General features: G+C 41.7%; 1 protein-coding gene across 2 annotated transcripts in view; it reads left to right on the top strand.

Annotated features, from left to right (window-relative positions):
- The window catches only part of CDK14 (cyclin dependent kinase 14), a 336272-nt gene that overhangs the window by 298723 nt on the left and 14371 nt on the right, over positions 1 to 23178 (top strand). The window contains exon 15 of one of the 2 annotated variants that reach the window (XM_056483747.1): positions 712 to 4923. The exons of the other annotated variant lie outside the window; for it this stretch is intronic. The gene's annotated coding sequence lies outside the window, so the exon portion shown is untranslated. Of the gene's footprint in view, positions 1 to 711; positions 4924 to 23178 lie in introns of those variants that run through there. 2 annotated transcript variants of the gene reach the window in all.

The raw sequence follows: 23178 nt of genomic DNA, 5'->3' as shown, positions 1-23178 counted from the left end.
GACAATATAAGTGAAGCTATTGATAGTGTTTACTTTTGTATTTGAAAGGAAAATTTTCAATTATCTGCCTAGTAATAGAAATACTAAAATAGAAATGCTAAACTGAAATAAAGGTGAATACATTTAGACACAGCACACCAAGAAGCTCCATAACCTGATTATGTTTGCAGAAATGTTTGTGGTTTGTCTCAGGGTGCCCCAAACAACTCTTGGGGAGGAAACCAGGGGAGACGTTTTCAAAAACTACAAGTATTGTTATGGAGGAGAAGATCACTAGGGAGAAAGGGGGCAAAAAAAGCTTGTAAACTCCTGAAGCTCTGCCAGCATTTTTAGCAACCTTCCTTTGCATTCAGGGGGTGTGACCACCTTTAGAAGAGATGACTGTTCACAGCTGTCTATAATTTCCATGGAGAATGTCAGTGCTAATGGCACCTCTGAAGATTAGCTCTTGGGGCACAGACACATGAATATGGATTAATATATCTCACTTAGGCGACCACCCTGTAAACATTGGTGTTTTAAGTTCATTTTCCTGAGGTACCAGTTCTAAACATGCTTTGGAATTCTGCCCTTCACTCTGAGCTGGCGTCTTCATAACTAGCTTTGGCCTAACCTATCTTTTACCAAGTGAAAAAAAAACCAAAAAAAACAAAAAAACATTTTAAAATGCAATTCATAAGGCTTATTATAATTTATATTGTTTCCTTACAGGATTAAATATACCAGGTTGGAGGAGGGAAACAAAAACCTAATGAGGAGGCCGACACCAGGAAAGAACCACGGCCTGTTTCCTTTCTGTCTCTATGGTGGATTTCATTCAAAAGAAAATTGAAGCTGGCAAGACCCTGTTTTTCCCTGCAATTTATTTAAAACCTTGCACGCATTTGGATACCTTGTGATTTCAGAGAACTATGTGAAGATTAAGCTTTTGCTGACTGATACATGGCATGTACTCTTTCAGTCTTTTGTGTTTGATTTTGTTTGATTTTCCACTGCAGCGCTGCATCTTTGTAAGGATTTTTATGCTTTCACCAGCAACGTCTTAAATACTTTCAGACAACACATTTGGTGTTCACACCTCTTCAGTAACAACTGTACAAAAAGAGCCAACAGTGGCATAAAGGACTGTGTGTTTCTTTGAGGGTTGTGCATAGTTGGCAGCCAATGGGAAGACTATTTCTTCCCAGGGCAAGCCCAACTTGTCTGATCAGCTGACAATTACAGCACCTTGCCACTCTTCCTCAGGTGTTGTTGGGTTATTTCTTTTTTCATTATCCCCTCAGACCATTCATATCCATTTAAAAACATGGCAATAATTGCATGTTTACTTCAGTACTCTAAATTTGGTTACTCTGCTTAGGCTATGTAGCATGCCAGTTTTCAAAATAGGCCTGTGAGAACGACAAAGCAAAAATGAAGAGATGTATGCAGCTGATAGATACGCACTGAATTCCTTATAGTTTTATTCCCTTCAAGAATATATCCTCCTTTTATGGGTCTTGGCTAACATCTCTATGCTTTTCCTCACACTAGTTACTTTTTGGAATACTTTCTTAAAAACAGAGATGATGAAACTGTTCTGTTTAATTCAAGGCAGATACTGAGGTACAGAAAAAACTTCCTTTGAATGAGCCATTAAATCTAGCTGTGTTACTTTGCCACGTACAAAGCAAGTGGAGAATTCTCCTCATCCCAGACTGTTTGCTGTTCCACACCAAAGCACCTTTTGAGTTATTTTCCATAGGTATTCTGAGCTGATTGGAAGGCACTACATGATCCTTAGTCTTTAGATAGCTTTTCTGAATGAATCATTCAAATGCAAACTTTGCAAGAAACTAAGTTGTGTGTGTGATTTTAGAAAAGGAAGCCCCTGCTACATTTTGGCTGGGGAGAGCATTGTGTTCAGGGGGTATGAAAAACTGCCCTGTTTACAACTTTGCATTCAGAGAGGGCAGGGTATTGTGCAAAAATCACTGTTGAGTTATAGTCCTGCTCAGACAGAAGCACTTGCTAGGCAATATTATTCTGCATATAATTTTGACATCCTTTGCTTGCTGGATGCATTGAATTACATTTTAAAGAAGTGTGGTAACGCTTTGGTTAGCTTTCAGTGTTTAAAAGGAGGGGGAAAGGATTTGTGCTACTGCCATCTTATTAAACTCCAGCAGTGTTTAATAAGAAAGACACCCAATAAGGCAAATCCTTGAATGCACAAGTAGCTACAAAAGGTCTCTTAATGAACTAGGACAGGAGTCTACACTTTCAAAGAACTGAACCGTGGAAATATTCTCAATATTTGCACAGCCATTAAAAGACAATTTTCCCCAATGACATCTCTGTTTCAGGATCTGCTAAAAGCCATCTGAAAGCCACTTTCAGTCACAATCCTATTTAGAACTTACTACAGTTCTTCCCCTGTGTTTATAGGGGGAAAAGTGACCACTGAACTTTTGAATTTATCACACACTGAAACTGCCTTAGACGTGGTTTGTTTGGGTTTCATGTTTCTTTTTTTTTGTAAGAGAAAAGTCTTTTATACATTATCTTTGCTACTTAAATTGTGTGCAGTTTGATGATTAAAATTAGCTATTTTTAGAAAAAAAAACTTGCTGCAAAATCTGAAGAATTTTTGAAAATGTAACAAAGATTTTGATTAGGAATATAAGGGTAGTTTCATAGATGCTTCTACTTGACAGCTTAAATTTGAAGGCAAGCAATTACACTGCTCAATTAATCATCTGAAGGTTTAGTATAGAGAGTAATTCCCCAACTGTTCCCACAAGCCTAGCACATAACTATCCATAGTGACTCATGTACAGTGTTTGCTTAAGGTATGTATGTGTGTGTATGTGTGTGAACACACATGTGCACATGAGATTATCCTCCCTGCCCCATTCCCACATTTAAGCAACCACTGAAATAAAGTTGATAAAAAAAGTCTTCAAACTTAATTAATTGCCTGAATGAAAGTTCATAAACATCTAGGTTTCCAAATAGCAGCATAATATTCAGCAGTAATGAAGTTATCACTACTGATCATTAAGGAGTGACCAGGATCTCTTACTTCTGCACCTCCTTTCCTGGCACACCACTGCCTGTTGTGACTTCATTTTGCTACTCTCCCATGGAGGCTCTGGGCCCTGGGGATGTTCTCCTGGCACCAGTGAAACTGAGGAGGATGGTGTTTTTCACATGAGCACTGCAAATTAATCCTCTGTAACATCAAATCTTCTGGGAAATATCAAGGTTTTTTAGATAGTAGAAGCTCCTTTGGCCAGAGAACTAACAGTTGACACTACAGCCTGAGCTCCCTCTTCTCCCTTCCAGCAGAGCCCTCACCTGCATGGTTAGCCCGACACCCATCAGTAAGGACTCCCAAACAGCTGCCCACCTCTCCAGCTGTTTTCACCACAGCTCTCCTCAGTGTTGCAGAATGGACTGTTTAAATCCTATAAATGCTCTTGAGACAGCTTCAACAAAGATCAGTAGTGTCATTTTCTCTCATCCTTCTGAAATTAGTTCCCCAAAGAATCTTCAAAGAGACAAGAAGTAGCCCAGCCTTCCAGACGTGCTGTAGGTGCCTGGAATGTGATGTTTCGCATTGTCAACATTGTTGAAGTCAAAAGTTGGCTTCAGTGACCAATAGTCTTTGGAGCACAGTCCTGGAGAAACTGTGGGATTTGCTCAGTCAGTAGCCAGCAGCAGTGTGACTTGCATTTTCCTACCACTTGGCTGAGATCCAGTAGATCTGTCCTGGTGATACTTGAGAGAAGTGGCTTTGCTGCGAGATGGGAGAGCAGCAGCAACAGGGCAGCAGGTATAGCAGGCAGATAAAAGTGGGAAGGCATGTTCTAACTTTCTATGGGATCTAATATTAAGTGAATGGGGAAGGGAAGATGGTCATAGATATGGTCTGCATGATACAGAGAGTCCTTACCAAGATCAAGTTCACAGAACCTAAATCTACAAGCCAACCAGCTGGAGATTGCTCAGTCCTCTCCCCTGCTGGGTTCAGATCAACTGTAATCCACACCCAGTAGGCACCACCCCAGACAGGACACTCCAATAGTTCTGGCATTACATTACTGTATGGAGTCCTAGATCAGGTGGGTCTTTTTAATTCTCACTCTTACTTTTAATCAGAACCATGGCTTAGGACAAGTCATCAGTACAACAGTGAAAATTCAGTCTGCAGTAGACGGAGGCACAGGGGGTTTTGCTTTCTGTTTGGTGCATAGGGGTTCTGCACTTCAAACTCCTGGGAACAGAAGGTAAGATAAATAAATAAATACCCTGTGGGTTGGTGGGTTATGTACACCCCTGTGTCAGTGCACGCAACCAAATGTGTAGTCAATGCTCTGATATGCTCATATATTCATCTGTGAATATTACTGGGTTTGTAATCTTTGTTATATAAAAGGTTAAGGCTGTACAGACTAAGGAGCAAAATGCAGATACCCCATATGAACAGAATTAAGTTGCATTACTGAGCATAACAATACTCTCCTCTACCAGCATTTAGGTGGAGTGACTGTACGTTACTGCCTTGCATTTTTCACACAAGCAAAAAAAATCTAAAAGTAAAGGATGCACTAATAATTCCCATCCCCCAAAATGCATTTCAATGGTGCTGCATACAAATTCCTGCTTGCCAGCTTCCATGCGGATTTTTGTATGGTGCACTAAGAGGTGTTCTTTTTTTAACAAATAAAAAAGGGGAGGGCTGGTACATGAAAACAATGTTAATGTAATTAAATATATATATACTTCAGAAGAACAGCATAGTAAGCAGTACAGTGAAATAAATGTCGCATTATTTGTTACACCTTGTAATTTGTCTGTATTATGAAAGATGTAATGGTTTGTCAGCTGTAACTGTTGTTTTCTTGTAACATCATATTGAATAAAGTGTAGCAGAATCTCTCTTCTCCTTTGTGATCTAGACCAAACCCAAGGAATAAAGCCTTTCTTTTCCTCTTTGTTCTCCAAAAACTGAACAAGGAAATGGTTGTAAACAAGAGATTTTTGAGAAATGAAAAGTACTTGGGAGCAGGCAGACACTAGACAGTAATATGTTGAAAAGATTAGGCACTGATTCAGTCAAACATGAGCTTCATCAAACCTACAAGGCAGTGCTGACTACACAGGGCAACATTCTTCACCTTTCTGTCTGTAATAGTAAGTTAATGATTTGGTGTCTCATTCTGTTTTGTTGTATATGTGACAAGGGACCTCTTTACAGCACACTGGAATTTAACCAAAGAAGTAGAAAAGCCAGTATTCTGCAAAAAGAAACCAAACAGGTCTGATTTAAATATATCATTGTATGGAGCATGAAGTCTGGCTTATTGCAACTTCTCTTGAAATAGAAAACTGACAATTCTGGTAGAAAATCGGGCAAAACACGAAATACATTTTTCACGACTTTGATGTGGAAGTGTGATTTATCCTTGTTCATACTTGATTATGTATTTCAATCAGTGAGCATATGCTGCCTTGACTCTTTGTCTATTTGTGCATCATAGCATTAGATAAGCAAGTGCTTGCTCACACTGTATATTATCAATATGTGTGTTCAGTATTTTCTCCTCCTTTCCACTGCTTCTACCTTTTTTGGTACCAGCATCTTGCTAGGACCTATTTTTAGACAAGGGATGCTAAATCAATGCAGTTTGCATAGACTTCATTAGAATATTTGCCTGAAATGTCAGAATATGCTGTTTTAGCAAACACAAGAGTCTGTAGGAGCCATTTTGATCGGGGATGGGGGATGGCTGGAGAGCAAGTGCTTGTACTGTGTAGGCTGATGGGGCAGCAGCCCTGGCACAGAATATGAATAATGGAGGACTTAGATTATAGTCTTGCTCCAACTGATTAGAAATATTTGAAGATAAAAAGGTCTTCCTTGGAGCTAGCACAGTATAAGCTGGAATGTGGGTCTTCCATATCTCAGGTTTTATCCAGTTCTGGCCCTGTTCTGATCACAGAGCACTTCAGGGGAAGAATCCTCATTTTCAATCTAGAAAGTTGCTGTAGAATGACATCAGCTGCACCCAGAGGGCATTTCACAAAAACAAACTAAGAAAACACATGCCTGTTCATCTATTTATATTTTACCCTCAGTTCTCACTGTCTAGGGCAGGTTTAGGAAGGTGTTGCCTTTTTATAGTCTAGATGAATAATTTGTTTTCCTGACTCACTACCTGTATGGCAACTTTAACCTACAAATACCTCTGATACAAATAAGGACCAAGAATTATTACCTAAAAAGGTTTGTATGTTTGAACACAGGGTACCAGGAAGCATGTTCAGAGTCAGCCTTTAATTATGTAGTATAATCTTTAAAGCTGTCTCCTGACCCCCTTGGCTGCACTCCTAGCCTGTTTAGCCCCAAGGTTTTCTTCCTAAGCGAGCCTGGCTGCTATGACAAAGCAAGAGATGCATTTAGCTAGAATAGCCACCCCTCCCCCAAGAAAAGAAAAACCAGAGGGAAGGTGTTGGAGCAACCCTGTGCCATTGGGTTAACACATAGAGTTTCTCAATAATGCCTCTCCTTGTAAACCTCTGCAAAGTAAACCCTACAGCAGCGGAAGGGCTTGCTGCTACCAGTGGGGGGTGGTGTTATGGACATTAGATTTGAGAGGCTTATATAGCACATGGGCGAGGATAAAGGGATACAAATCAGAGAGAGAAAAAAAAAAAACAACTGAAGCGATTTAAAAAAAATATCCAGGGCCAAGTATTTACTGTTCATTTCCCTTGCGAGTGGTGTTATATATTGTCTGCAGTGAGTCATGCTGAGAGAGAGCCAGGCACAATAATAGCTGAGAGCAGTCCTGCAGCCCCTTCATTATTGCTTCTGCCAGCTGATACCGAGTTGGGCAAAAGAAAGTGATTCCAGAAATGTTCCCTTTTTTTTTTTTTTCCTTTATCTCCTGATTCCCAAAGGACCCAGTAGTGATTGCTGGGGCTGTACTACCTTGAAAGAACTACTAAATTAAAATCAAACATTTTAAAATTAATTTTTCAAGGACCCATATGGTGATTCACATAAAAGACGTAACAGCTCTAAGTGCTATACCAGATACTGCAGTGCTGTATATCCCAGTAAAGTCTTGAAGCCTAAGGAGATCTATGATATCATAGAAACATTTCAACCTCACTTTTCAACTGCAATTAGGACTTCAGTGTAGGTGTCAGAAGGGTAGGTGTTAATCTTACAATCCAAGTAATTATACATTTGTCCCCCCGCTTTCACCTGAGGAGATCAGAGATATTCATGCATCAGAGAAATAAGCTGTATACACTGCTCTGGAATATACCATACAGATGTAAGTATCTGTATTTTTGTAGAAGAAAAAGAAAGATGAACCCACACCCTAAAACCCAAGGTACAGATTCAGTTTTTTTTATTTTCAAAACTTTGCATCAGTAAAAATACCTGAAAGAGTATTTTACCTGGTGTTTGGTGAAGCCTGAAAATTCAAGATTTTTTTAGAACAGTTTCTCACAATGACAAAGTGTAACTTCTGTGTTTAAAACAGGTCATGTTTCACAGTACAGACAGCTCCAAAGACATGCCGAAGTGTTGTGCTCTAACAGGACTTTGAAGAATTGCTCATTTACCAAATGCCCAGCATCATGTAAGTGTGGAGCAGGAGAAACTGCATGTACCAGCATTCACTGGGAAATGCATTGGCTGCATCAGGATACACAACTTTCAGAGACTGTCTCAGATGTTCTTCTGTAATCTCTTTTTTTTCCACAATAACACACAATATAGATAGCAAAGGAGGAGTGAAGGTTGTACTCTACAGCAACCCCATGCAGGGTTATTTTGGAAAATAACTGCCTCCTTGGTGGGGATGTGAATCATGGAAGAGCTGCACTTCCATGGTCTCCTACATCCACTAGGCTCTCTCCAGAAATGCCTGTTTGCAACTACCTGGGCAATGTATGTGTTTTCACTGCTGGTTGTTTAGTGTGCACTCATGCACACAGAGTGACTAATCTGGAATAGCAGGAACCTGTAATTTTTGGATCAGCTCCTTTACTGGCCAGAGGTACCCCACTCTTCTGCCAGTCCAGAGACAGCAGTGAGTGAGCAGAATGAGGATTTGCTGCTCCATAGCTTCAGTCACTCTTCCAAGCTCTCCTGTCCTTCTTGGACACATCTGGAGGTGGAAGAAGCAGGAGAAAGGGCATGAGATAGAATGTGTGCTATCTGAGGGCATGAACCTCAAGGTCGTGAATGTGGCAGAGGTTAGGACATGGTCACAAACAAGTTTCAGTGTTTTAGAACATTCCCTTGTTTTAGAAATTCCCAAAACATTCATCCTTCTGCTAGCTGAGCCTTTCTTTTATGACTCACACGTGAGAAAGGGACATTTGGATATCCTTTCCCCAAGCACTTGCAGTTTAGATTTAGGACAACCAATTGATCAAAGGAAAGGGGAGAATCTCAGAGGGTTTCAGATGAGCCCTTACAAGCTCCCAAATATGAGGAAGTGTACTATACATTCCCCACCTGTAATAACACAGAGCTTTGAACACTGCTGTGTGTTTCTGCAGTGTTGGCAGCAGGGTTCCCTATGACAGCACTGCCGAAGTAAACAATACCGAGCTTTTGGGAGAGGATGCTTGTCCCCAGTTTTGCAGCAGTGCCAGGTGGCCTGAAGGAGTCACCAGTTGAACCAGGGAAAGAAAGGAGCTGGGACCTGGGAATAACATCAGCTCTTACTGAAGGCCTGATGACAGACTGAAGCTAAAGCAACTTTGTCCCGTGCTCCTTGTTAGTCTAAAAAACACCAAACCATCGGTGGCCCACTCGGTGGGATCTCCCATTCCCTCCCCACCACGGGGCCGTGTTAACTCTGCTGAAACTTCATGGTGAGAAACCGCAGCACCCTTCCAAACACTGGGGCCGGTGACTCCCGCACCTGCAACTCAGGCTGCTGAGCTGCTTTGCACCGAAATGTTTTGACTGCAGGAATCCGTCTGGTAGGAGGGAGTGCCAGGAAGGAACAAGGAGCACATTCAGGTGTGCTGGCTGTGCTGACACCACTGAGATGCCCGGCAGAGACAAGGCTTCGTTCCCCACAGGCGCGGCGGACACGAGGCGCGGGGAGGGCGGTGGGAGGACAGGCCCCGGCCCGAGGCAGCGTTCGTGGGCAGTCATCCCACAGGGCTGAAGCTGGGATATGAGGCACTGGGAGGGCGGTGGGAGGACAGACCCCGGCCCGAGGCAGCGCTCGTGGGCAGTCATCCCACAGGGCTGAAGCTGGGATATGAGGCACGGGGAGGGTGGTGGGAGGACAGACCCCGGCCCGAGGCAGCGTTCGTGGGCAGTCCCACAGGGCTGAAGCTGGGATATGAGGCACGGGGAGGGTGGTGGGAGGACAGACCCCGGCCCGAGGCAGCGTTCGTGGGCAGTCAGTCCCACAGGGCTGAGCTCCGTCAAGCCCATGCCCGGTTCCGCCCGTCGGCCGAGGGAAGGAAGGGCCAGGAACAAGGGCCGGGAAGGGCCGGGCTGTGTCTGCACCCGCTGGGAAGCGGGGAGCTCTGGCGCCAGCGTGAGGGAAGCAGCTCCGGAGTGTCCGCCGCGGAGCGGGAGCAGCGGGGAATGCCGAGCTGGGCAGGGCGCGGCCGCCGCTGGGCTTGGCGCGGCGAGCAGCCGTGCTGCCATGAGAGGCGGGATCGGGGAGAGTCAGGCTTCTCGCTGAGATTTTCCAAAGGTTGTAGGAAATGCCGCTATGAATGGGGGGCGGGGGTCTCCTCCCCGCTCTCACCGCGGTTCCAGGCTGTCGGGCAGAGTGGGTGCGGGGTGCGGGGACAAGCCAGGCCCTGGCTCCCCTCAGAGCTGCCACAGCCGGGCCCTCAGCCCTGCTCCTGCCGGCGGCATCCCGCCCGCCCTGGGCCACTTTCCCACAGCCATCCAAACACCCTCACCTGCAGGGTTTCACGGAATCACAGAATGCCGGGCTTGGAAAGGGCCTTGGAGATCATCCCCTGGCCATGGGCAGGGAGTCCTTCCGCTAGACCAGGTGGCTCAAAGCTCCATCCACCCTGGCCTCGAAGGCTTCCAGGAATGGGGCAGCCACAACTTTTCTGGGCAGCCTGTTCCACTGTTTTAGCACATCTGAAAGCACTTTGCTACATCCATCAGTTCGTGTGCAACACCTTCAATCTTGCCTTAATTCCCTAATCCGCCTTCAGCTAGATCCATGCAGCAGCTGGTGCAGCAACTGGGCTTTGGACTGGTGTGAATACCTGAAGATGGAATTGGTGTTTGTCATCAGTAAAACACAGTATGAAACTCATACTTGCCCCAGATGCTGATCTTTTATTAATTTCTTCAATACAGAAAGTGAAAAAAAATGCAACCAAGTTCTTTCAAAGGTATCTCTGGAGCCAGAGTTAGAGAAATAGCCTTAGGTGAATTTTTTCCCCATTTTTTAATGGACGTTTACTACAAAGAGAGAAAGAAAATGTGTTGTTTAATCTCTCTTGAATCTCTGCCTGGTTTATTTTCCACACATATGATCTCTTTTGTTCTCTGGTAGTAATCACCTAAACAACTGATTAACAGATGATCAGCCTGCACTGTTCCAATCTGCAGGATGCGATGCAAGGGGAAAACGGGGAAATCGCTAGTTATTTTTCTTTCATATCTCGGTACTACACTGTCCCAACAAAGAAATCGGGGTTGTAGCACACACTGTTTTTTGTTTTTGTTTTTGTTTTTGTTTTTGTTTTTTTTTTTTTTGTTTTTTTTTTTTTTGTTTTTTTTAAGGTGTCCCTCAACACTTACACAAATCCCCCAGAGCTCTCCCTGCACCTTCTTTAAATTGCTTTTCTTAACTTAATCTGGAACTGTTTGATTAGAGCTGGTTGGAAGCTTTTCCCAACAAAGCAAGGTTATTCAGCAGCTTTGAAACCCACTGATTTATCAGGAGAGAAAGACTTATCTTTCAATTAACTTCCTTCACCTGTGGATCGCCAGGAGCTCAGGTTTCTCAGCCCAGTGACCAGATTCCATTTGAATGACTGTGTGGCTGGAGTTCTCAGCCCAGTGACCAGATTCCATTTGAATGACTGTGGGGCTGGAGACCTCTGGGTTTTTTGGGTTTTTGCCGCAGAGTCAGGAGCCAATGCAATTCTCCAGTGTGTGCAGCGTTGGGACACTGCAGATGTCAGAAATCATTTGGTTCCAGACTCCAGAGGCTGAAACTCTCCAAACTGCCATCTCCAGATATTTCAGCTTAGATGCCATATTTCAATGTCCATGGTTTTGCTTCTAGTTTGGAATGAAGAGTTTCTAGAAAACATGTTCTCGTGATAGAATGAATTACTAATCATCATTAGTAATAAAACCTACCAAGAGGGGATAACAAGGTTCACTGGTTGGAGGGGGCACTTGGTAAATTCGAACTATCGCTAAGAAAATGATGACTTAATAGCTCATCCTACCATATGGGCAGGGGAGATCTGGTTTTAATCTGGTTTGAAATCTGTTGGAATCCTGGAAACCCTGAAATAATTTTTTTATTTTTTATTTTTGCATTGATTTCAGTAGTACTAGGACTTTGTCCAGGATGGCTTGCTAAGATAGACACAGCAGTTTAAACACAGATTGGAGCTGTGTCTAGATTCCACTTTGTGAATGTTGATGGCTTATGCAAGTAGTTACGCAACCTTGATAGCCTTATAATTTGTTAATTATATAAGTTGCCACGGCTACGTGGTTTACCAATGCAGAAGTTTTCATTTTGTCCTGTTTTAACATATTTACAGGTTTTACTGGTACCGTGGTTTCACAGTTCTCTTTTTTTTACCTTGAGGTGATTACAGGTTTTTTTGTCTGCTATGAATACAGATATATGGATTTCTGGGAAAAAGGAATGTGATTGTCTAAGTACTGCAGTTCAAAAAAAGGAATCCAAACTCTTCCTTATACTTGGCATTGCATGATTTGAAACAGCTCACTATCTCAAGATCTTCTGAGGACAGGAACTGCATGGCATTGGAAAGATTGAAATCTTACCTTTCATTAGCATAAAGGTCCCATTTGTAGTCTTGGCAAAATCAACAGCTACTAGGCTTAAGACCTATTCCATTATGGGAGTAAATGCTATCGTGTAACTTCAGTACCAAGGGAAAAAATGCCATCTGTAGGAGGTCATTATTTAACAAAAATATATCCCCATTCTGTTAATTGTGCGAAGAAACCTTTAATGGAAAGGACACTGAAGTGGGATGTAGAGGTTAAAGTGAAGACATTCACATTTTATTTTGTTTGTACTCGAAATTGGTTGCAGCCTTTGCTTTCTGCTGTGATTTGTTTCTAATCAGCATTCCCACTGTTCTGAAAAATTGATTTGAATTCTAGGAGATGCATATAAACAGATCTCTGCTCCCCTCCTGTGAGGGCAATTTATGCAAAATAAGTTTAGGGGCTCTGGGATTTAAAGTTGACTGACTTTTGTCTGTGGGAACTGGAGTGCTACTTTGCACATCGTGAACATTGTCTGTGAATTACCTGCCTGAAGGGGGATTGTTAGCACATGAATCAAAAGTGGCTGACTAATGTAGAACATCTCAAACAAAAGCGTTAGACAATAGCTGAGACTCACCAAGATGCATTTTAAATCAGCTCAAGTTAAATTAGGTGCTTTTTAGTCTAATACTGCTCTTAAGTATAATGTTGAACACCGGCTGTGAGAATAGGCTGATCTGTGTGCCCTTATTTTGCTACAGAGAAGATGCTATCTATTTCTTTTCTCCTTAAAAGCAGTCTTTACCCATGGAAATGGTACTTGCTCAGCTGTATGTGCTTCATTCATAAAGGAAAAGCACTCTATTCCTCCGTGCCACAGAGTCCATAGTGATTTTCCTTTGATTATGTGCATAACACTCTGGGGAATGAGACAATCGTGCACACATATTTTCTTGTATTTTTATATAGAAAAAGAGTGGGTTTTTTCAGATGCTCCAGAGTTACATTCTGCTCCTACTCAGAAACAATTGCAGCCTCAATATGATGTTAGTCCTTGAGAATCCTGCTACAAAGGCACCCACACCTAAACTCAGATCCAGTACTCTGGGATGTAGGATATTGCAAATTCTGTGTTGCATCACTTCCAAACTTTGCGGGAAAGTTTAGAGCATCAGTGGACTAAATTCTGTTCAGCTTGGTGACAAATGAAAAAGATGTTTTCTGGTGTAAGGAAAAAAACCAGGCCGGTCTGCAGGGTGCTTCCTGCTGTGGCCTCACCTGGCACACTAATCTCAGTTTGCTGAATTCTCCCTTTGGGTGTAAAGAGGCCTAGCATGCTTTGGGTATAAGTGCCTAACTTGCTGCTTGCCTCCATCTCCAAACCAGGCACTATGGGAGTCTGAGAGAGAAAAAATTTAGTGGTTCAGACCTGTTCTGATCCTACTGAAATGGGAGCTTAATCAGAATTTGGCCCTTAAGTGTGTGAAGGCACAGTATTTGCTGCAAAGAGGGTGCCCCATGTTGGTTGTTAAAAAGGACTGATGGGACTGCATTCAATAGATGCTAGTTGCTCACCAGTGGCTCTATCACTTCCTTCCTCAGCAACACTGGAAGGGAGAAAATGATATGTCAAAAACTCATGGGTCAAGATAAAGGCAGTTTAATAAAGCAAAAACAAAGGCCATGCACAAAAGCAAAGGAAAACAAGATTTATTCTCTCCTTCTCATCAGTGTTCAGACATTTCCCAGGAAGGGAAGACCTTCCCAGGGCTCCAGAGTGCCTAGCAGCTCTTTTGGAAGACAAACATCGTGACAAATGCCCCTCCTTTCTGTTGGCTTTTATTGCTGAGCAGATGCCATATGGTATGGAATATCCCTTTGGTCAGTTGAGGTCAGCTGTCCTGGCTGACCTTCCCAACTTCTTGCCTGCTCCCAGCCCACTCTGGGAGGCAGATTGTTGGAGAGGCAGCGAGGATTCTGTGTGAGCCCTGCTCTGCAGTTGCCAAAACACGAGTGTTTATCAGCACCTCTCTAGCTACTGATACAAAGCACAGCACTATGAGGGCTGCTGTGGGGAAAATGGGCTCCATCTCAGCCAGACCCAGTACAAGTGGGCAACAGTTTTACTCTGGGCAACAGCTTTTGGAACTAGAAATGCTGAGCAACCAGACTAATGTTCTCAGCAAAGAGCTGGCAATACTTCTTATTTTAACTAGACCTGCATGAATGACTGGTCCTATTTGGAGGAAAACTGCAATGTTTTAAAGAAAAAGAGGAAAATATTTTTGGATGTCCATGAAACCAAAGTTTTTCAGACCGTTTGTCAGATAAGGGAGGTTTTTTTCCAGGTTGAATAAGTTTTTCATATTGATCTGGGACATCTCTAAAACTATGTAAAAATAAACTCATTCAGGATGACTGGAGCAAAATTCACAAAATTGAGGAGGGCATATACCCTGTTGCACCCAGTGGTGTGAACTTTGACTCTTTAGGTAAGAGACTCCAGCTGCTCCATAATCCCCAGGTTTTCCTCAGAAAAAATGTCCTAACTGCCAGGCTGTCCAAACCATGCCACACAGGCAGATCAAGTGAAACTTCTGCAATTGATGTTGCCTTTGCTGGATTCAAGGCTGCTGAGCAACCTGTACACCATGGGGTGGGACAGGTCAAACAGCAGAAGCTGTGGCGTGCCCTGCTTCGTGTCCCTGCTCCACCACCAACCCAGCCCTGCTCCCTGTGTTCTGAGAGATGTAAAGCTCTCAGCCACTTGAAGGCATTGGTATTTGTGATAAAGAAAATTCACTGTGGCTGCAGAGATACAAAGGGAACCTCTCTTGAATATGTGTAACTCATGAACATTCACTGAGTAAGAAAATAGGTGATGATTATGGTCTGGGCTGGTGTCTAGGGTACTTACCTGAATTTTCCATTCTCTGCTTTCCAAGTATCTTCAAAGCAAAAAAAATTGAACTTGTCCCACCTAGAATCAGTATCATTGTGAAGGGGGTGATTCTAAGACCCAGCTTTAAATAAGGTACCTCCAGTCTCACAAGATGTAGTTGGCATACCATACTCTTTTTCCATTTTCTATTGTTTCAGAAATTGTTTTCAAGACAGTTTGTAAGTCTTGTATGAAAAGTCAAAGCAAAAAAAAAAATAAATAAATTGCAAAACCACCAAAATTATCCCTTCTACATTTTATTCCAGGTGAAGCTGCTGACTAAATTTGACTTGATGTTACAAGTGTTTGCATTTTTCTGTGACTAACTGATTCCTTGCACTGCCTGTGCTCAGCTCTGGCTTGAGTTCTGCTGTTAGTTCACCCTCCTTGTATTCTGCTTTGGGAGCATTTAAGATACCTGCTCCCTCACTGAGCCACAGCCTGCTGCACAGGGATGAGTGGACATACCAGCCATGCAGTTGCACAGACTTTTCCAGCAAACTGGTTTCCATGATAAATATCTGAGGCTCTAAAGCAAGGTGACTTCAGTCTTCCCTTTCCAAAACTCCCACTGTTGTCAATACATACATACATATATATTTATTTATATATATATCTGGCAGACATTTAATTTGCTCTATAATCTGTGGAAAGTGTAGCAATTGATCTCTGAGCAGTGTTACTAAAAGCTGTGGCTACTTTGTTTGACTTCTGGGCAGTTCCTGGCTGAAAATGCTGTCACCAGCATTGATTTCCCTCTTGGCCTGTCACAGGCAAGCTATCCTGTGATCGAACAGCAGCCTGCAATATCAATATCCATTACTGGATTTCTTAGCTCTGAGCACTGCTCCTCAGAATACTGAAAGCAGAGCTGGGCCAGAGGCAGATCTCTATCTTCAAAATGTAGGTCGTGTGAGTACACATGTTGGGGACATTTTCAGCCATAAACATTGAAACAGTACTGCTTGCTTGCACCCTGGTGCTCTCCACCTGCACTGAGATGTCACATCCTGCTGGAGGATTTTACAGGTAAATCTGGGCTGCCCTGTGGATCCCCATCCTCTTCTCTCCTGCAAACCTGGCTTCTTATTAAAGCTCTCACTGAAAGTGCGAACTCATCTGGGAGGGGGTTGTCTGTCTGCTTTTCCAACATGCATCTCAAAGCACAGGAGAGATGGGTGATTTGGCCCTTGCCCTCTCAACAGCTACAGCTTCAGAGAACCACAGGAGGTGTTTCCAGCTCTGCTGCCTGCACTCCTCATCCAACAAATGAGCAGGTTTTCTGCCTCACTCCCAATGCTGTCAGTTTTTCTGAACCACCCCACATGTGGGCCCTCCTTGTGTCACTGTCTGTTTTAAGCTGTTCCTCTGTAGGTTTCTCCAGAAGTGAAGTGGCAGCTTCCTTGTGCGGGGCAGCTCTGCCACATGGAGACCCACAAGCAGGGCAGCTATGCTCCTGTGAATGCCCCCAAGAATGCAGCTGCCTACTGCATGGGGGTCTCAAGAGACCAAGCCCACGTGGGTGAGGAGAACACTCAGCTCTTTCCAGGGTTTAGTGTGTACCATACCTGTCTCCTGCCTCATCAAAATTACCTTAATTCTCAGCACTAAAGTCCTCTAGTCCTCCAACCCCAAACCTGGCTGCCAGTATCTGAGAAAAGATGTGTGAATAAAGAAAGCCCACAGACATATCTCCTCTAAGTAGTCTTCCAGCTCTCAACAGCTCTCAACAAAAGTGCATCCCGAGCTGGAAGTGGGGTCCTGTCAGGGGACAGTGAATGCCTTTTTACTGCCCCATAAGATAGCAGTCTAGGTAAAATTGCCAGGAAGAGCCATAGCAAACCAGCCAGAGCATGCCTGTTCCCCAGTGCCAAATTCCATACCTAGCCCTGCTGAATACACTGCCTGGCTTGGACACTGTCTCCTTGTCCTTTAGATCCAGATATCTGAACGATAGAAGCTGCTTCCTGTAGTGCTCTTGAAAGAAACCTGGAACTGAGGTTCATATTTATTATATCATCTTTTATTTGGGACATCAGTGAGAGTTTTTTGTAATTCTGCAACAGCTTTTTTCTGCATGAACTCTAGTTCCCTGTATTTCCCGGCTGTAGCTCACATGTGCCTCTTTATTTAGTGCCATCACTGGATATATTTAATGACCAGAATCTTTCTGTTGGTTTGTGCTGGATATTTCTAATTGCCAAAGTCTCTTCTTAGTGGTCTCTAATTATCTGTTTTATATGGTGACCCTGTGGATAGCACAAGCCCATATCATACTGTGGACTAAGGATCAGGCTGGAGATCATGCAAAGATTCAAACATACTGAGAGGAAAGTGAGCTGCCACCCATGAGTATTTGAACTTTAGTTCTGTACCTTGATATTTCCATTGTCCTGTGTTGCAGGTCTTCATGGCAGGGATATTTCTAAATCCTGCAGTCCTGGTTTTTTATTTTTCTCTGTTGTAAAGCAGGAGTATTTTTGCTATAGTTAACTCTGAGATAAATAAAACTAGGGAAAAAAAAAAAAAAAAAAAGGAAGCAAGCCTTTAAACACTTGTTTATTGTTAATTATAGTGATTCTTGTAGAGTCAAAAAGATCTTTTTTATCCATCTTTTTTATCCAAAGTGTTAGGTTTTATCTCAGTTTATAGGTTTTTTTGCATAACCCTGCTTGTAAGCCTGCTTCAGCAAGGCCCAAATAGTTGTTAATCATTTGTGCTTTATTATCAGAGGGTTGCTTCACAACAAAGTATTGTCACTTCATTCTCTGCTGCTTTCCTCACCTCCATTTCTTCAGAACACCAGGTACCACTATCCTGCCTGCAGTCTTGCCTGTAACTCTGGTCATGTTTGTGCATGTATGTTGTCTTCTGAAATGTCTGTTTAGAGAAGTCCTTCTCTAGCAGCAAGTGAACTTTGCAATACTCAGTTATGCTGCACACTGTATCTTCTCACTGCAATTCATTCCACTCTAAAGCAAGAACAAACCTGCTGAGGTGGTTGTTTCTGGCTGGGCTTGGGGTTATCGAGATCCTCAGGAACAATAACTTTCTGAAGTGCCAGACCTAAAACCCGTGGTGAATGAGCAAACCGGCTACGTGCCTGGAGTCCATCAGGGAGAGCAGTAACACCCAGCTGGTTTTGCAATGCAGCCAGCACTGGAACTGACAGCCTGAGGCTAGAAGTGCTCTAGGGAAGGTGTGCGTATCCTCTGCAAGCTTTATCACTCAGCTGAGATTTTCAGCAAGATGGATAAGAGGCAAAATCAGTTAATCAGCTGTGGAATTCCTACTGAGGATGAAATGTGTTGAATCTCAATCACTGTGGAAATTAAGGAGCTGGTGGTGATCGTGTATGTATAAACCAGATATATGACAACCTGCTCAGCACGGATGATTTCTTGAGAGCCCTTCCAGTCCCGATTTCTGACTGAATCTGGGAAAGTTGCTGCTTGTTTAAATTATGCTAACAGGGATACAGGGAACATTAAGAAGCATGGCTACTGCTCGAGATGTTTCTACTGTTTTTTAAGTCATACACTTTTGTGACTGAACCCAGAAACAAGCTGCATCTTAAAAAAGCCAACAAACAAACAAAAAAATGTCCCACAGAGTAGGAGCATAGACGATCTGTACTTAGAGATGAGTCCCAACACTCCAGTCTGCTTTCCAGAGTACTAGCTCTACTCATCCTTTGCTTGGATATAGATACTGCTCATGAAATTGGAGCTAAGGTCAGCAGCCAAAAAATATAGCTGCTTGGGCTTAGCATTTTAACTCTAGACTATCAGTACTGATTGTTTTTACAGATATTTTATTAATGTTCAGGAAAAGAGGAATAGAATATAGCATACTCTTCCAAACACACACTCCCTTGTTATAAAAGCATATTATGGGAGATATTTCTGGTTCTACTTCATTTACCAAAACAAGATTTTAAGTGTCACAGATATTTACAGTATATTTTGTGCTGGTTTTGGTTCATTTTCCTGGTTGCCATTTATTTCATGATATTGCCTGGACTCCAAGACACAGCCAGACAGATCTGCTGAACACATGAATACTAAGGCAGTGGTTTCCCTAGTAACAATAACTATGTAACAGCTCTCACAACTTCCTGCCCTTCCTTGAGGGATTTGTTTGTGTGTTTCTCACTGGGTTAGATGGCGGAGACACCAAAATTGAGGCTGGCTAAAAGGCATTCAGGATGAGCTTACTGGAAGTGGGGAGATTAGAAAAAATGACTGCTGAATTTGCAAGTGGTGTCATTACAGAGTCTGGCTTTGGTTTGTCTTATGGGAATAATCCCGGGGGCATGCTCTAGCTATCTCAGAGCATGGCCTGAACAGACTCTACTACAACTCAGAATCTTACTTCAGAATGTTTTTTTTTTACAAATGTAACTATTGTCATAATGGATTAAGTGCAGCTTTGAGTCAGTAATCGATTAATGGAAAGCAGAGCGGGTGGCAAATACAGACCTTAAGTACACAGCCCCAGTGCAGAACTTACTGCTAGCACTTTAGAGAAGGTGAATTAAGCAGCATTTGGGAACATATCCTTCTGGGTTCAGACTGATAGCAGAGGGTTGTCTGGCTGCCATACTCTTGCTGTGGAAGAAGAGGGGAGATTCATTCTCTAATACATTGAAAAGTATTCCTCAAATAAATTAACTAGGTGGAGGATTCTGGTAGGCATGTTATGTATGATCATTAAATTGGGTTATCTTTTTAGTCTTCTAATCAATCAGCCTACCTACAACTCACTCTAAACCAGATGAAGAAATCTGCAGTACTAAACCCAGGTATTAAATCTGCTTCTTCAGGCATTGAAAAATTGAATTCCTGTATTTCATTAGCCATTGTTCATATATGTATATTGAATGTTGTGGCTACTTGTCCGTCATTTTTTTACATCAAAAATTACCTTTGCTGAAAAATAAAGGTTAGTATTCTATGTCAATTCTCTGTAAAGCTGCATCTCCAGATTGATCTGTTCCTGAACAAGCTGAAATGATTTAGTATAAGGGCCAAACTGCAATCAGCTGTGAGTTTACTGTTAAGATAATAAACATGAACAGACGCTGTTCAGAGATCGGCCATGATTTCCTTTTTCAAGATATTTGACCACAATGAAATCATGATATTATCTTAAAGCTGACACATGTAACTCTAGTCATACAGATATTTACAGCTATAAATGATAAGCTTGATCCTGAGAGATAGTTGGTACACCTATCCTTGCTGCCTTTAATGGCAATTCTGGGTGTTCAGAGCATTTGGAACAGATAAAGATCATCTCAACAAATCACAGTGAGGAAGACAGAAAGGAAATGGCTATCAGAAAACCAAAGCCAGGCTAAGATTTTATCCTTATCAGACGAAGATGAGGTGCCTCAGAGCAATTGTCTTCTCAGGCTATATCAAATATCAGGACTGGCCAGTGTTCTTTAATTCAGGGCAGCCATAGAAGAAAACATGAGCACGTTTGTAATTAGCACTTACATTCTCCCAGCAGGCAGAACTCCTGTTATCACAACACTATCTTCACAGGTACTATATTTTAGACTAGGTGTTTAAAGCAGTTTAACTGAGGTCCTCTGTAAACCAGCTGTGTTGGAATTCTTATCACCCAAAATCCACTTCAACCTGTGTGCAATATGATGTTGGCAGAGAATAATACTGTTTTGTGCTCCCAGGATCACTGACAGTAATGAAATAATGTTGTCTTCTAAGTTGAACATGTGTTAAGTCCAATCATGTAATAGCACATTACATTCTTAGATAGTAAGAAGGAAATAGTTAGTAAAATCTACCTTTGATTTTACAATTTCCCTGAAGGTACAGAGTCTTCCAAATTATTCTAGAGTTTTGAGACTTTTTTCTATGTTTCTGTTTTCAGAATAAATCTTATAATTAATACTGACTGACTAAATAAAACCAGCAGGTTTATGTGTCTAATGGCATGTGCACATCAGCAGCAACCCTATAAATACATATGCAGATGTGTGCATTAATTCAGATGAGTACAGGACAGGAGCACGGCTGTATTCAATTCTGAAAATAATAATCCAGTTCTTAATTATGTACATGTTTGGCCATGCTGATTTAAGACAGGATATTCATTCCGTTTTCTAACTGTACATCAATGGACCTAAAGACTGTAAATTGCCAAAGCTAAATTAGATACGTAACAGGAAATTTAAAATATTTTCCATTTGGTCAAATATCAAAACACTCTTGTTTTCACAGGGTTGTAATGTGGACCTTACAGTATAAAAGAGCTATGAGTCACTCAAAAATATGTGATATCCTTTGCATATCACAGATACTTTTCTCATGAATAAGGAACTTTTCACCATAAGAAGACTTTTATATGACTGCCGCTTGTTTCTCAGTTTATTTCCAGGCTAAATTTACTGTAAAGAGAGAGGTTTTGCATCTGCCTATGTCAGTTCTCCAGTGTATTGAGGTCAGCTTCCATTCTCCTTGGCTCTGATGCCTGCCTGTATAAACACAAATTCCATTTCCATCCTATTATTTTTCTAATCAAGGGTTTGTCATGCAAAAGAAGATCTGAGGTGACTGTGTTTTCCATTATGCAAAACATTCCATTATGATAATATCTTCAGGATAGTCTTATAAAGGTGCCCTGCCCAAAGACATCACAAATGAGAGCACTGAAATGGTAGACAAATCCTGCATAATTTGCCCTCTCATTTAACATTCAGGCCACAGAGTTCACCCTAATTTGCCATACACATTTCTTCTGACATCCTCGATCTGTACATATGGTAAAAATAAGAATTGGCAGCTTTCACTGAATAGACTTCTGTTAAGTGCTTATCAAAAGAAGAAGAAAGGGGCTGTAAAATGCAGTCATATTTAGTACATCCTTCGATTTATTTTGCTTTCTCTGCTAAACTCACACTTAGTAAAATCTATAGTCACTGAAATTTACCTTTTGAGCTCAAGTTGTTTCCATTCAGAACAAAGTAAAAAATACACCAGCAAAGAAAACCTGATATTTCTTAGAAATTCTCTGTTCTTTCTTATGCCAAATCCCAACGGGCAGGGCTCCACAGAAAGGGAGTTTATTTTCTAAATCCTTTGAACACAAAGCTCCTACATTTTCTAGGACAAGATGTTTTCCTAGACGATCTCAATATTGTACCTTTGTATTATTAATACTTTTTTCATAAAGATGAATACACACATTTATTTTATTGTATATATTTAATTTCCATTAGATGTCATTTCAATTATTCAAATATGAATTGGCTTAAAAACAGACTCCTGTGAAGGCTTGTGTCTGAGTCTTGGCAAGCACATTGTATTTCTGCAGTGTCTGTGTATTTGATTTATCTGTTCTCTCTTCTTACTGTGCAGATGTGTGTGTGGTATGTGCATGTGTGCTAAATATTTAGGTAAGTGAATCTGCACTGACTGCTTTGTTTGAAAAAACTTCTGAATTTGTGGGGCATTTTTACAAGTTTTTTATGGTGATGATTGTTTATGACTATTTCTGTAGACAGACAGATAAATTTTAGGGCTGTAGAAAAAAGGCATCTTAATTAAAATCCAAAATAGATAAATAGTCTTTTTCTTCTCTGGCTTTCTGGAGTGTCCTTCCAGATCTGGGGAACACTATGTCATTGCTGGTCTTTCCAGTTGAGGGATTATTCCACTATTAAACAAAGCTTAATTTAATGCAGTATCTAGTCATGAACTTGATATTAGCTTTTAGGCCTTGTATGTTTTTTGGTTTTTTTCATTATGATTGGTATGGCCTGGTGTATCATCATCATTATAATCTTTTTAATTAAAGTCAATCCCTTGCCTTGGTTTCCTGACTCAGTCTCTGATATTTTAAAATGTTTTTCCATTTCTAACTGCAATATTTGAAAGAGCTGTCTCCAACCTTTTTTACAATTTTATCTGATTTACTGGAACTGTTCTTAGTCCATGAAATAATAATAAATTTGAAAAAAAACCCCATATGGATTGTAGATCTATTATCCTTATTGATCCATAATCTCATCATCTACTGTGCAGCATTTCTGACTAAGGTACATGACTGTTTTAATTGACCTTTACTGAATCACTGATGCTGAACTAACTGATGCTAATGTGGATACAACTACATGTAGAACTAGACTTCTCTGTGACTTCCCTTATGTTACATGTCAGCACAGTATGTACTCTTTCTTCTCCAAGATGCAGTCATCTCATCTTCTTGGAGC

This window comes from Oenanthe melanoleuca, chromosome 2 (assembly GCF_029582105.1).
Source record: "Oenanthe melanoleuca isolate GR-GAL-2019-014 chromosome 2, OMel1.0, whole genome shotgun sequence".
Classification (NCBI taxonomy): Eukaryota; Metazoa; Chordata; class Aves; order Passeriformes; family Muscicapidae; genus Oenanthe; species Oenanthe melanoleuca.
The sequence above is the reverse complement of the archived record's forward strand: the minus strand, read 5'-3'. Positions and strand labels throughout refer to the sequence as shown.